The sequence below is a fragment of the Corythoichthys intestinalis genome, chromosome 9 (genome assembly GCF_030265065.1).
Source record: "Corythoichthys intestinalis isolate RoL2023-P3 chromosome 9, ASM3026506v1, whole genome shotgun sequence".
In the NCBI taxonomy this organism is placed as follows: domain Eukaryota; kingdom Metazoa; phylum Chordata; class Actinopteri; order Syngnathiformes; family Syngnathidae; genus Corythoichthys; species Corythoichthys intestinalis.
Window position 1 is genome coordinate 35784175 of NC_080403.1, and position 16463 is coordinate 35800637.

General features: G+C 39.9%; 1 long non-coding RNA gene across 1 annotated transcript in view; it reads left to right on the top strand.

Annotated features, from left to right (window-relative positions):
• The window catches only part of LOC130922168 (uncharacterized), a 49105-nt gene extending 33239 nt beyond the window's left edge, over positions 1–15866 (top strand). Inside the window, exon 3 of the long non-coding RNA XR_009064465.1 lies at positions 12048–15866. This is a non-coding gene — a long non-coding RNA (uncharacterized LOC130922168). The remainder of the gene's footprint in view (positions 1–12047) is intronic.
• Positions 15867–16463: the final 597 nt, after the last annotated feature.

The following is a 16463-nucleotide window of genomic DNA, read 5'->3' on the forward strand; positions in this document are numbered from 1 at the left end:
CGGTGAACATTTCAAAATAAAAACGTCGTATAGATAACGATTTCTGGAGTTAATCCCACATACTTCAGAATTCAGATTCTACACTAAGAATAGCTTGAAAATGGCACCCTTTATGAAAAATCTGATTAGAAATAGATAGTAATATACTATAATATTAATGTTAGATTTTTTTTTTCTGAAAATTGTTTTGAATCATGTTGGAAAGGCGAAGTCGGTGTTCTGAATCTGTTTACATTCCATTTTTTGCACTAGTTAATGCTATCAGCATTTGACCTCATTGTTTATTTGTGATTTATTGTTGTTATATACGTAGTTATTTTAACTTTAATAAAGAAAATAAGTGTTCCAAATACACGTCATTAAAAAGTTTATTGCTAAATTGGTAAAAAAAAAAAAATTTTTTTTTTAAGGGGGGGGGGCGGGGCTGGGGTTATTAGATTAGTCGACTAATCGCATAAAATAATCGGCTGACTAATCAGAAGAAAATTTGTCGTTTGGGACAGCCCTAGTTGTACAGTGTACCAGAACATATTTCCTTCACACCCTTCTCACCTTTTTAACCCCTGACCCATTTTCATGCCCGATTACTACCAATGCATTTGTAATGAGCATTAATGATTATTGAGCATAATTGAGCATTATCAGACAGAATTGCAGCGGTGCCAATACTTTTGGCCAGCAGTGTATGACCAAATATTGTACATTATTTTGATAATAAAATGGAGAACAACAGGCTAAATAGGTGTTTTTTAACATTACATATTAACAAAAATTCAGATAACTACAGCCTAACAACATAACTTGTTTTCCAAACACACTCCAAATCCCTCCCATATTCTTCAATATCTTCATCTTCAGTATCACTTCTGAAAAACTCTGGAAGTAAAAGGCACGCCTAGAGCACCTTTCTCGTGACTGTCAGTGCTGAGAAAATAAAAGTCATAATCGTTGCACCTTTTTATAACTCATTGGTCGGTGCTGCAAAAAATAGTTTTAATATAGTGTGATTTATAGTCCAGAAAATATGGCACTTCCATTACAAACTTGGAGTGTCATCTGAATAGAGCTGTGCAGAAGAGATGATGATGTTAAATTAATTAATCCGACCAAACGTTTTTTTTTTCTTTACTTGGCCTGAATTTAAAAACTTGCACGTCATAATCTGGTCTAGAATCATGTCCACGTAAGTGCTTTCTTGTGTGTTGGACTTTTCTGTCCGAAGCGCCGACCTCGACCACTGAGTTGACACAAACAAGCAAATGATCACGGTCATGCCGAAACCGCAAGGAAGTGAGTTTATGACACTGCCTCAGTTTTTTTTTATACTCATCTTGCTCTCACCACGGTGTCTTTTCTTTCCGACAAATATGACAGATGCATATCATGCTGCAGTCTGCTCTGGAGAGATAAGGACCGGTAAGGTGCTAGGGTTGCAACATCCCACTGGGCCAATGAGTGAGCACAATGCCGTTTCATACCGATCATCGACAGATAGGCTTGCTGTGCGTGTGCAGATGTACATGATGCCACTGATAATTTCTGCCTCTGCAAAATTTCTGCATCCATGGTTTAATAGTGGTATGTTTGAACATGCATTCTAAATTTTTTTTAATAAAGTTTTCCATTCTGTAAGGTACTGTAGTGGATGGTATGTGCAGCTAGATGTTTTTCCAATGGAAACTGCAAAACGTACAATGGGAGGCAAGTAACTTTTTAACACAAGTACCATATTTTTCGGACTATAAGCCATTACTTTCTTCTCCCCGTTTCTACCCTGTGTGGGTTTTTTTTTGTTTTTTTTTTATTTGGGGACAAACAAGCTTCATATTTTCCTATTGAAAAAATTGGATAATGAGACATATTTTAAAAGAATGGCTTTCGAAATTTTGCCATGGCATAGCTCTCAGCCACTACACAAGCACCAATAAAGCTTGTCAGAAGCTCGTCAAAAACCCAGGATTTTATAGATGAATGTGGCTCCATGTGATACTATATGCTGCTACAAAAGAACAATTTTAAATGGATGGGCATCCTCTATTTGCTACAAGACAACGCGATGGTAGCATTGATTAGCTGTTTTGAACTGGCATTTGGAGGACTTTATTGCCACAGTATTCTACAACAAAGCTGCTATATAAGGGCTAGCGCTACATGTTTACCATCTTTAAAGGGTACCACGGATAGAAAGACATGTAGTTCTTAAAAGATAAATGTTAGTACGAGTTATAATAATTTAAATATTAAAACCCCTCTTAACGTTTTCGTTTTAATAAAATTTGTAGAATTTTACATCAAAAAATAAACTCATAGCTCGCCATTGTTTTGACGCGGTGACGTCATATGGGCTCCCTGCCGTACTTCCACAGTGTCACTCTTTAACTATGTAGGGTAGTGATTTAAATACACCACAAGGTGTCAATGGCGAGTTTTAAATTAATTAGAGATCAAGCCAATGAGTGCGTTTTGTCCCTCGACTGACGCCGTAGTTTCCTGTTTTACTGCGGGTATATTGTACTTTACGTTCATTTGAATGTTGTTTTCACAACGTACAAAACTCCTGATAATGGCTCCCAGCATCAAAGTTTGTATATTGTGACTAAATATTGCCATCCAGTGTATTTGTTGAGCTAAACAAGTTGCTAAAATGTTTGAACAGAGTGTGACCAAAGTCTGAGTAAGTTTTATGTGAATTCTGCATATTTATTTTGATTGTGAATGCCAGTTCTCTTTGCATTGTTGTTTAACTGTGTGAGAATAGGGCCTCATTAATACAGATTGAAGCGCTTTTCTTTATGTGAACATTATTTTTTGAGGGATATTAATTTTTGTTGTATTTTCACTATATGGTACTTATTTTTGTTGCGAAGGAGTTGCCAAAGCTTTTGCCAATAAACGGCGCTGTCCAATGAACGCCTGTGGCCACTCGCCTTTCTCTGCCTCTCAGATCTCAATGTGCAAAATAAGGTGTCATTATAATCTGTTGGGCATTAATATATTTATCCATTTTCGTGTCCCGTATTCACCGGGAAGCAACCGGCAGGATGATCAACAATCTGGACAAAATAAGGTAAGACGTCATTAGACGTCTCGGTAGAGTCAAACGTTTTCTAAAACATTTAGAGGGGTTTTAATATCAAATCATAGAGTATGTATCAAATTTTTATAACTCGTACTAACATTTACCTTTTAAGAACTACATGTCTTTCTATCGGTGGTACCTTTTAAGAGGATTTCATCCACTTCAAGTTCAGAATGCAAGTCAAAGTTGATAATGTATATTTTCAAATGAAGTGACCTGTTTTTTTTTGTTTTTTGTTTTTTTTTAAGTTAGATTGATTTTAAGCATTCAGACAACACAAGTTTGTGATGTTGATGCGTGTTTATCTGGTTAATAAATATATTTTTCATCAATCAAATATTTCTGTGTAACATCTATGTAAATATTAAGCTTGAGAACGATAAACCGATATGACCGGATATCCGGTTTTACAGGTGAGAGATACAGCTGTAACGATAGTAAAGTTACCATTGGACAGTTATTAGCCATTAAATATTCAATGAACCGATAGTAGAGATAGAATTCGGCTATCGCGAGCACAAGAATCGGCTTGTAATGCCTAGTTCAATGCATTGCCTAATATGATAATAATTTATCTTTTACTTCACATGCTGCGCTTCTGTCATTCACCAAACAGCGCACTTAGATTGAGACCCCACACGTAATACAATATGGACAAGCACCACTCACAGTCGTAGTTGCCTCAACTTCCCATGCATTTCGGCAGAACCGCTACAAGTTGCCGTCATTACCCGATCGTCACGGGCGTGTCATAACAACGCGAGAGCTAACAAAAACACTGTAACGCACGCTCTGTAGCGTTTTTTTCACAGCCCAAAACGAAACTTGTAGTGGCAACGAAGCAACATGCTGAAACAATGGACAGTTTGCGCACCACGCCAGCGCTGTGAAGCGATTGATTTTCAACGCACCTAGGAAAACAAAAGTCAGACTTTGAAGTGACGAAGGCAGACAGATCTGTTCGCATGGAACAGAGCTAGTGTGAAGTGTGAAGCGGTACAGAGATCGTGAGTTTTTAACCCTGAAAAATAACCCACTATAACGGTGGAAAGGGCGGAATATTGTTTCCACGAAACGCAGTCTACTTAAACATGAACATGTGGATTAGTTGATCTTCCTCAAGAAAAATCTGCCCTTCCAAAAAAAATTGGACAGTGATGAGAAATAAAAAATGTTGAAGCACAGGCAAAAGTGAATGACTTTGTTGTGTATAAGGTTAAAGTAATCATTATTGACCTGTCTGTCTAAAATGCCATGTTTTTATTCCCCCAATTATACCAGTGGTAAAGCATAATTTATCATTTATTTATGATAAGACTAGCAGGTTTAATTTCTTTTTTTCTAGAGCTGCTGCATATAATTAATATTTTTTGTTTGTAAGATGTTTACGTTGAAAGTTTGCACTTAAATTTCCGTACTTACCTCTTGTGTTCAAAACACCAGGAAATACAGTAGTTGAATTACTGCATTTTATTGTTGTCTGTCACTGGAGTTTTATTTTTTTATCAATCCCATCCAACAAAATGACAGTCATATAGTAAGCCTTATTTTTTTTTTCATAAAAAACCAAAACAAAACACATAACATTGGTATGAAATTTTTTTTGTTTAATTTTGCTATTAGAAATGTGGTCTTTTACTGCATATATGTTTAAAATACTGTACGAACACACACAACAAATGTTTACCATCGTATCGTTTTCACTCTGTATCGAACAGTATCGTTCTTAAACTGTATCGAATCGTATCGAATCGCTCGGCCTTAAAAATGTATCGTTTTTTTTTTTTAATAGAATCGTAACCTGTGTATCTAGATACATATCGAATCGGCTTCATGCCTTAGATTCCCAACCCTAGTAAATATCCAATGTTAAGATATGGACACCTGCGGCTTCTCGTCAAGTACAGCATATATGTGGATTGATTTCGAAAATTTTGTGAAATTTGGCTGGTGCGGCTTATAATAAGGTGCACTTTATAGTCCAGAAATTACGGTAGTCAGTTTTATCCGCCAAATGGTGTTCAAGACCGAAAGGTAATCATTTAAAGTGTGGCCTTTTTGAAACATCATGGCCGTCACTTCTTTTTGTGGTTCTTTATTTTATGAAGCCAATGCGATTTCCCGACAAAGTAAAACCAGTAAAAGAACTAAATGAGATGCAGACAAACACTTGGTTGTTGAGCTTTGCCCTACAGCCTGGTGATGATTGTGAACAATTGCACACTTATCAGACACTTTAAGCAAACAGTAAAATAAAAATTTTAAATATAAAATGTTCCTTTCTTTCTCTTCATGTGGATGTTGTCATGCTGCATGTGCTTAATCAGGATCGTCATTTACAGTACACTGCTGTTGGTACATTACACTGCTAAAATGCAAGCTGGGTGGCCACAGGGTTCCCCGTCACAATTTTTTTGTATTAACATAAAGAGGTAGTATTGACTGATGTTACTGCCAACCAGAAAATTGGTTATAGTGAAGGTCATGTTGTGGAAATTCCTCAGTATGTGCATGTCAGAATACATGGTACACTTCATTATGGTACATGGCTAGTTTGGTACCAGCATTCTGTCTTATAGAATCAGTCCAATGCAGAAATATAAATTAGCCTGAAGGCCACTTTGTGTATTGTGAGTCACTGTGGCGCCACTCATAGAGGAAACGCTTTCCAGTAATTTACAGTGCATCCACAATTTTTAAAGCTTGTTACCATGGATGAGTGTGTGAATAAATCCACAGGAAAACTGAGAACATTGACCTCCCACTCAAGCTATGTTTTCAAAATCAGGATTTTTTTTTTTTTGCCTCTTCATAATTTACAGTTTATCGTTGTCTCTTATCAAAGCACTTCCAGATCTTTCTTCGTCATACGTTCGTTCTAGGGCTGCCAAACGATTAAAATTTTTAATCGAGTTAATCAAAGATTAAAAATTAATTAATCGTAATTAATCGCAATTAAAACCATCTCTAAAATATGCCATATTTTTCTGTAAATTTTTGTTGGAATGGAAAGATAATACAAGACACATATATACATTCAACATACTGTACATAAGTACTGTATTTGTTTATTATAACAATAAATCCACAAGATGGCATTAACATTATTAACATTCTCTCTGTGAAAGGGATCCACGGATAGAAAGACTTGTAATTCTTAAAAAATAAATGTGAGTTTTTATATTGTGACTAAATATTGACATCTAGTGTATTTGTTGAGCTAAACTAAATGTTGGAATAGAGTTTGCCCAAATGCATGATGGGAAGTTGGGCAACCATGACTGTCAGTGGTGGCTGCAAATAGTATATCTTCTCTGCGTTGTGTTCAATAAAGGGTGTTAAAAAAAAGATCATCTTCTATCATTCTTCCCCACGTCTCTCGCCACAATAGATATAATTGATGTGGAAGAGATGCTAAAACTTTTGCCAATAAATAGCATGGCCCCAATGAATGTCTGTGTCCGTTCCACTCGCTTGTCTCTGCCTCTTTGCTCTCAATATACGTAAAACGGTGCCATTGTAGTCAGTTTGCGGCAATGCGTGAGTGGGTGGTTCTACGCATGCGTTAAATGCATTAAATATTTTAACGTGGTTAATTTAAAAAATTAATTACCGCCCGTCAACGCCATAAATTTGACAGCCCTAGTTCATTCATTCATTAATTCATTTTCCATGCTACTTATCCTCACGAGGATCGCAGGGGAGGGGGTGCTGGAGCCTATCCTAGTTAAATATGGGCAGTAAGCAAGGTACATCCCCAGGATTACTCAAATTAGTCAGTTCTACGAATGGGGTAGGGGGTGGGTTCATGCCTTTTAGTCAAAGAATACATTTTACTTTATCCGAATGATCTCCAACCCCACTGTCCCTCTCTGTCACATCCCCAAATTTACGGGTAGTCTAAAGAATTTGAGTACTACTGTTGCAACAATTTAGCAGTTATACGATTCAATACAAATAAAAGAATTAGACCCCATTATTGTATCTGTCTGTCTTCACTGTGACCTTAGTCTTTAAATGGAGCTGGGCTTTGTTGACAGGAAATGCTATTAAAGAGGTAAGCTTTAAAATTACTTTAGGAGAGCCAAAGAAAGGCCATGTCACTTAATCCCGCACAACCATCATTAGCCTACTATAGAAAGCTGAACAACCCAGGAGCCTAGGCAAGGCACAGCGGGTCTCTGCAGGCGTCAACTGTCCTCCCATTCTCTTTCTCAAGTCTCAACACCCGTCTCTATGGACGGGGATCCATGCAGGGGAGGGTCCTGCTCTCCTCTCATCTGGCAACAGGCCAAGCTGTCCTGAACCCATTCATGGCTTTCTCTAGTTACCTGCCAGTGAAAGTGATTTGGGTGGAAGGGAGTGCTGGTAATGGTGGAGGACATTATACAAGCATATAAGAGGATGGCTATGAGTTCAGACACCCTTTCCCTTGAGCCCTCCAAGACATGAGTATTGTACTTGAATGGGCTCATTTGTCTTCAGAAACTAGGGATGGATTTGTGTGCAGGCAGGTAATCAGTAGGGGATGCTCAGGGGGGCTCAGCATACCCCAATCAGGCCTAAACACTACCTGTCCAAGGTGAACATCCTCAATGTTTGCTGTCCCCTCTGAGAGGAGACTGGCCTCCTTTGTGGTCTAAGATGTTGGGGGTGGGGCAGGTTTGCATGCACACACCCTCTGAAAGCTACCTATGGTTGCCTGGCACGACCTGGCCACGGCCAGACTGTTCTCCCTGTATTTTTCAAACACTGCGAGAATAGTCTGGGACCCAGCCCATTAATGGCCTCTCGAGCACGGACAAAATCAACCAGTCCAATCAGATTTGTTTATTTGCGTGACGTGTTCTTAATGAGCAACGTCACTCTTCCGCGTCGGAAGTCGTCTCCACAACAACACAGATGGCGAACAGGAGAGCCGAGAATATGTTCCAATCCACGGTAAAATCAGTTTTAAATGACCAAAAACACATCGACACAAGTCCATGACAACAGTCTGTCTCGCGCTAGCCATGTTGAATAAATTCCGCTCTCCTCGAATGTTTACTTCAGCGCGCAAGTCCCTTGTCCTGCCCTCGTCTGCCCGTCGCAGATTGGTCCACTCTGCTGTCTGTTTGCTGTGGCTTGCTCCGCCCTGGAAATTGTATCCGCTGAATGGTGGCCAGACTCAATAGCTGGAACAGCAGGGGGTCTGGTGTACCAGGCTATACCTATGGTGCATAGCTTAGCTAATGACCTTATTTTGAATTGCTTTAAAGACCAAATGTGAAGTAATTTCATAACATGCCAAATAGGGTCACAAATAAAGTAATTAAACATTGTCCAACAAATAAAGAATGAAAAAATAATTTATATGTTGTATATATGACAAAATAATCGCGTTTCCGAAGTTCGAGCCTGAAAGGGGACGAACCCGGAAGTGAAACGTCACACCGAGAACAGCGATGGCAGTGCCCCAAACGGCCGCCATACAAAGCCCTTCAAACAATGATTCAAACAGCGATATAAGCGATAGATCGAGCGCAAGGGAGGAGATCCAAGTTTTTGAAGAGTTGGAGGAAGAAGAGGAGGTTGGAATTTTATGTTGGACCTAACATGATTTAGCCAGACGCTAATCAGGATGCAAACAATGTGTCTGGATTACCTGACATGGAATGGAGACAAGACCCATCAAGATTACAAGATTGGTAAAATATAGGCTGTTATTATTTTCATGATTTTTAAGATGCAGGCATTTGCACATAATTTTATGTTTTTGTCTATCTGATGACATCGTTTGAAAAAAATAATAATCAGACTTCATGTTCATTTTGGTAGATCCAGCAGCTCTCGTGCATATAAAATAATAATATAAAAACTTTGGGGGGAAAGAAGGAGATGAGTCTTTGATGGCTTTCTCCACTTTATTGTGGCAACAATAAGAAAACAAAATGATAGCGGACTGCCGCCACATACGACCGCGAAGTTTTGCTTCTCGCTTATCTCCCCTTGCCTCCTACTACTCACAGCTCTCCAGTGCCAGCGTCTCTTAAATGGATCGTGCATAGTGTCTTGTTATGAGCTTTTTGTTGACAAAGGTATCGAACACACGACGTGCTGACAACTTTGTTTCTTTATTAACACATGGAGCTAACAGTACGAACACAGCTTGGGGCTCTTGGCAGGCTGTGCGGAGCGATAAATAGAGCCTGTGCCTCTCTATCACACTCCCGCATCACGTGACCAAAACAAGAGTATCGTTGCGTGCACTTCAGGGTGCCTCGAAAAACATTATATCAGAATATTACACGCAGTTAGGACATTACAGTATAAAATAAAATAGTAATATGCATAAATTCGTTTACACAACAAATCCCAAGAATTGCGTGTAGTTTATTAAATTAACGTCATATGAAAGAGTCGGAGATTTGTTGGTGCACTGAGAAGCTGGACCAACAAATCACACTCTTGACATTAAAAAAAAAAAAAAACGAAATTTGCGGCATCTTGGGAGCAAGCAGCCAGGATCAAACGGTATTTCAACATGCCAAAAAGACTGTTGCATTTACTGTCTTTTTTCAAAAAGAAGGAAGATGGTTCAAAACGAGTCAGAAAAGCACATAGAAAAGAAAGAAAAAAAGGAAAGCCCCACAGCATGGCAAATGGGTATTTGCGTTTTGTTTTCAGCACCATTTTCTGCATAATGTAATGTCCGTAACTGTGTGCGGGCCCGTGAAAGGGCCATCGGACAGCAGAGTGGTGACGTAGCGGGAAGTGAGGAGAAGAGTGCGGCGTGAGAGCGATGTTGGCGGTCGCATGTTGCAGCAGTCCGCTGTTATTTTTGTTATTTGTGATTTAACTGTTGCCACAATAAAGTGAAGGAAGCCATCATTCACTCCTCTCCTTTCTATTTCCCTATTCGGGCTATTACGATATGTTCCGGGACCTGTCCACGTGCTGTCATCGCTGCGCTGTCGTATGTACTTTGCGTTCCGGCACCTTTACAAATTAAGCACTTTTCCACAACAGTTGGCAGCTCTGCTTTGACAAAGTCATCAGTCATCTATCCAAAAATCACACTTACTTTTTTTGCAAATCCTTGATCACAAGCAGACCGGTTGAGGAAGCAGGCATCTTCGAAGTCTTTGTAGGAGAGAACACGACTCGATGATGGCGGGAAATTCATTCGCTTAGTGCGAACAAAAGATGTCCATTTACGTGCCCTGCTATCCTTCAGCCACTCATACAACTTTTCTTTAGATTGAGAACAATACAAGGCCACACACCGCCGTGGCATCTTACCGAGAAGCAATGCAACAATACTGTGTGTACGGCGGACTTCCCTTGCAGTTCTGGGTGTGACGTCATTTCCGAAGATTGTCGAAGAAAAGCATTTTCGTTGTCAAGGGCGTTGCTATGGGTTAAACAAAGAATCTGGAAGGGTTGCGTTAAAAAAAAACAAAAAACAAAAATATGGTTATAATTGTTTAGCCATTGATATTATTCAAAAACATGGTTGGCCAACCTTACTTCACATTTGGTCTTTAAGTTCATGTGATTCAGCAGCTGAATAGTTCAATTTAAGCAGTATTCTGTATGGACAAATCTTATGGCTGGAAGTTGGAGCCCTGTGAGCACAGCCAAGTCTGTCATTAGGATGAGAGTAGACCTTCAGGACAGAAAAGCCACAAATATTTACTATATCCCACCATAAATGGGATTATTACTTCACTGAACCCACAATAAGGCCAACTGAACAATGCTTTCTTCTATACAGTTGAATATTGAGTGCCATAATCCGTCTTTTAAATCATGATTAGTTTACCGCTGTATCCCAGTTGGTACTGGTGTTATACTGTGTATACAAGCAGCTGACCACCATATTCTCTGTAAATTTCCTTCTGCCCTGTTGCTCATAATGATAATCTTTGTAATTTTTTATATTGCAAGGTCGAAATTGTTCAGCTGTCTCTAGCACAGAGGCCATAGAATGTCAGTAAGTGTACATGTGTCATTGAAGGGGAAAATGATGCAAGATCGAAAACGCATTAGACTTTTTCTAACTAATTTCTGACATTCAGAGAGATCAGCCAAAAGATTGGCTTTTCTGTCAGGTAAGGTTGCGGTAGTTTCCTGTCAACTAAGGTCATCAGTGATAATCTGCTGTCAGCTCTGCTTCTCTGTCACTTTTTACTGTCAAGGTTTTGTCCATTACATCATGTTTATGTAGACCGATCTGAAAGCTGTTAACAGTTTTCTTGCAGAAGATTTCCATGAAAGATGTTAATCACTGTGGGTGATTTACTGAATATGTCCTCCTTTCTCTTCGGCAAGAAAACTAGACATTAATATTTCTATGAATGTCTCTGCGTCCTTGAAATGAGGACGTTCCTTTTACAGCATGTTCACAGTGACTGGTGGCTTTCAAATTTGAGACAGTTTAGGGCTTAGTCAGTGCTTCAGCTTAAGTAGAACTTCTGCTTTTGCACAATGTCAATAAACAAAAAAAGACAGGAAACTGCCTTTTGTTTGTATTCTCGCAATACTGTCCCCGTTGCTGCTTTAATATCCTTCTAGTGGTCTTTGGAAGGAACGATGCTTTTTTTAGTTAGGTCCAGGCAAAGGTCAACCCCCAAAGTGCAACACACACATAAAGACCTGCATCTGAACTGCACTCAACTTCCTTTCATCTTCGGCGTCCCTCTCTCCCTAACTCAACTTAGTGAAAGGATGCCCGGGATACCTTTTGATTCTTCTAATTGAATTTGATGGAAAAACAAATACTTTGGGGGAGTGGGAGACGAGAAACAAGTGGGAGTTGCTGGAGGGACAACACAAAGAGATGGAATATTACATGTAGGGAAGGAGTTGTGGTGGCAGTGGGGTTGTTAGAAATGGGTGGGAGGCCGAAAGGGAGCTTGGGAGTACGAATGAGCCGAAACATCTAGTTCCAGTTTGAGGTCGTAAACTTTTCTTTGCTCTGATCTAGGTGGCCGCCACGCTCACCCCGCCAATGCATCTGAGATCTCTGTACTTCATCTGTGCTGTGGAAGGCCATTGATAGCACAGATAAGTAACATCCTATTTTATAGCTCTTTTGTGTCACGTAATTCATGAGGTGAGTTTGCAAAGGATGTCTTGTTCAGTTTATCTGTTGCTCTACAAAGAATTGCTGGATGAAAAAGCATAAATCCTCATATTAATATACTTAGTTGTGAGAATGTTAACTCATTCACTACTAAAACATCATGTCACAGGACAAGCGCCACAGAAAAGTTAGATTCACATCTTTCATCAATTGTTCTTTAATTAGGAGCAGTTGAACATCCTAAACAACATTGTACATGTCTTTGTTAGTGGGTGAGTTAAGCTGTTGTTGTGTATGCCTACTGAGACTTTTGCAGGTAGTCCCAGTTTTACGAATAAGTTCCGTTCCTGCGCTGGCGATGTAGCCTGGATTTCCACGTAAATCGGATTTTACCCTTAAAATGCCTTAAAACACCCTCTAAATTTATTGTACTGTCCTTGCCAAGACGTTGGAGTCCTAGCTAAACAGTGAGCTAAGCACCGAAATGACGATGTCAAACGTCTGTGTGGTTTGCTGACTTCAGCTGCTCATGACGTCAACACTTGCAGAATGAAACTAAAATAAAATGAAATTAAAGCAGTCTCATCTTCAATAATATTAATTCAAATTTGCGTTTACAAGTAGCTGCTGATACATAAATTACAAACGATAAATGTATCAGTTACCATCCGCACATCCTCAAAAACAATCACATGAACTCGCCCCAAGTTTTCGACTGCAATGCCGTATGGCAAGCAACACGTCACTTCCGCTCATTAATATTCATGACATTAGCTACTGTTGCTAAAGAGGGACACGTGACCGTTTGTCCCTAATGGGAAATGAATGGAAATCGTGTATGAAGGAGATGTCTACAGAGCTAAACCTACCAATTCTCTCCGAAAATGATGTCCCTGGTTCCAAATTCACTGACAAAGAAGTAGAAGAACATAAAAATGTTCGGTCAAAGAAATGGCTTCAGTGTCGAAGGCTGAAAAAGACGAAAAAAACGAGCCGACCGAAGCATAGCCTTAGCTTTTTTATCGACACGACTGATAATGACATTCTCCTTTTTTAACAAGCTATCATTTACCATCAGCCCTGTCTTTCTTATATATCCTCTGGTTGTCCTACGTTTCTGACCGTTCTTGGGGGTAATTTAGTTAGCTTTGTGTAGCGATCGCAAATGCTACTCAGTGACAGCCAACGAACACTTAACTTTTTTCATTGATAACAATAATTAATAATAATAATTCTATAATCCATTTACACTTCCCCCTTACTAAAGTTTTTTTTTTTTTTTTTTTTTTGATAACAGAAACAGTAACAGTGGCAGTCAGATACCATTGTAATGCTTTTCAGGTCATTCATTGTCAGACAGAAGCAGTACGGCACAACGTTACACTAAAAAATAAGTTAAAAATATAAAAATGGCTTACCTCTTTGTTCTCTGAAAGACTATGCCAACCCAACAAAATGTTTACTGCATATGAAATGTGAATGGATTCACCGAGCTGGTGTTAACGTCCGCGCAAGTTGATTCGGTCTTCAAATTTTTTCCTCCCGAGTTTTTGGTTTCCGGAAACGTATGAAGAAAACATCCTTAATATGTCGTAATGTCCTGAGTCGTTTCTACAAGTTCCAAAAAAGCGATGTGTGATCAGCATGTTCGTTTTTTAAAGATTACCGGAGAAAAGTCGCACAAATTACGTTGTTTCTAGTCGAGGGCAGGTCGATAATGTCCCACTTTGGCTTTACTTCCGCTTTACGATGCGACGTCACGGTCTAAAAATAGCATGCGTGCGGTACGCCATTGGAAATACACAATAACAGTACAAAAGGGGTTAAATAAAACTGTCGACTCTGGCGGCTTCACAAGCAACAACTGTGTGCGCAGGCTGTCACCTCTGTCATTTGGATGCTCTGTATGTGCATGTGTGCGATGGGAGCGTCTGTACATGTGCCTCTTCCTGTTCTACGCTCCCTACGCCAAAATAAAAACATATATCAAAAAACAAAAGTCCACATTTAAAAAAAACAAAACAAAAAACGACAAGACCTAGGTGTCGTAAAATCAAAATCGTGTAAGCCCAGTCCGCCATAACCCGGGGACTACCTGTATAGTGGTGTGTCTATCAAGTCACAGGCACCATTGCGCTATTGGTAATTAATTGAGCAGGACACACAATCAAACACAATATCAATCGGGGTCAACTGGATTGCAATTCTTTATGTCTAGCCACACCCAGGTTTTTCAGGCATTTTAATTCATTTCAAGCAGCAATATTAACATGGTAGATTACTTAATCAACATAAAAAACACATTTACCACAAACAAATTAATGAAGTTCATGTGTTTGTGTATTTATGAAAAAAAAAAATGTTGCTCTAATTCCCACAAATGCCACTCTCTTACACACAGTTACATGCATGCTTTTGTCTGCCGACTCATGAGCTCAGACGATTCCGAGTGCTATAATGATTTTGGTTGGGTTGCTCCTTCTTCTCTCTAGAGTGCTTTATTGAAAGGTGTTGGCTTGCATTACCCTATCTCAAGCTCCAGGAGCCTGGCCAAGACATAGCCGAGCCGGCACCCCGGCTGCAGCTAGACACCATCCCGGTTTATCAACATAGGAGGCGAGCACACTGTCAAGTATTTACACAGGGATTGCCACAACCATATCCTTCCACCCTAAAAACCTGTTCTGAAGTAGAATTACTGGTAAGTTCATGTCCACAATGTGGACACATGCCCATGACAAGTTCGTCCACTCTTTGAAGCTTAAAGTTCATATGACATGACAAAAAAAAGAAATCTTAAATACCGCGGATTTAGGATTGAGCCCAATGGAGGAGGAAGCATTTTTCAGCGATTCTAGTTCTAGTGTAGATTTTTCGAATGATATTGTCGACCCAGAAAAAAGTATAGGACATACAGTTTGAGTCGTATTTGGAGGAGGAGGAAAATTCAGAATGCGAAAAAGGCGACAGAGACAACAAGCACGAGTCTGATGACTAAAGCAGACTGCATGAGCAACACTAAATGTCAATGCCTTTCGAACACGAAAAATCACACAAAACTACGCCGACTCATGTCACACACAGCGGCGGGACTGATTGCCTTCACCGATCGGCCAGCTTCCGGCGGCTAGCAACTTTCAGCGGACTATTACAGGTTGTCATTCCCCTTCTGCGGCACTGGCAAGCAGTCCCGCGCGAGTGCTCGTCGCCAAGGACGGAGCAGGGGAATGAACACCAAAAATGGCTCATTCTCGACAGACAAACCGACCAACATTGGGCAGCTTGTCACATGCCATGGTTGCCGGCCAATGAATGCAAGCACGCCCTGCTTCACTGGCCGAGGGCAAGCATTGTCACCCACAAAATGCAACCCACCTCCTTATCAAAACGTGTACCATGATCACAGTATTTGACATACTATAAAACAGGTATCTTACTCGTGTCCTCTTCCGTCCAATGGTCCCTCGATTGTCGGAATTGCTTTGCCCATTCTTTGCAGTGAACAGGATCTTTTGGAAACCCAAAAGGTCTCACACCACTCTCCCTGGTGTAGCAACAAAGGCCTGCAGCACATTGGGCCGGCATGACGTGAAAAATAAACTAATTAATCCGCATAATCAGCTGAATCCACAATCCTTCTGCTTTCAGTGGTTTGACTGTATAGTGAAGATGATCTCACTCTCTGACGTCACATCCGCCTTCTTCCTTAACCCTAGAATCTGGCCGGAAGTCACTCATTTTCATGGTACGGGATTCAGAAAGCTGAATAAAATATATCGATCGCTTCCACACACATCCAAGCAGTCCATTTCATTCAGGAGCATAAAATACTGTGTGATACAGTGGGGCAAATAAGTATTTAGTCAACCACTAATTGTGCAAGTTCTCCCACTTGAAAATATTAGAGAGGCCTGGAATTGTCAACATGGGTAAACCTCAACTATGAGGAACAGAATGTGGAAGAAAAAAAACGAAAATCACATTGTTTGATTTTTAAATAATTTATTTGCAAATCATGGTGGAAAATAAGGATTTGGTCCATACCAAAAGTTCATCTCAATACTTTGTTATGTACCCCTTGTTGGCAATAACGGAGGCCAAACGTTTTCTGTAACTCTTCACAAGCTTTTCACACACTGTTGCTGGTATTTTGACCAAATTTTTTAATTTTGCTAGATCAGGGGCGGAGATATAGGGGGGCAGCTGCACCTGGGCCCAGACCATGCTGATTCCGGCCCATGAGCTATACATTTTACACCCCTACCTTAGAGCCTCCCCACTACCTTGTGAATGATAATCTAATCATTATATACTAGT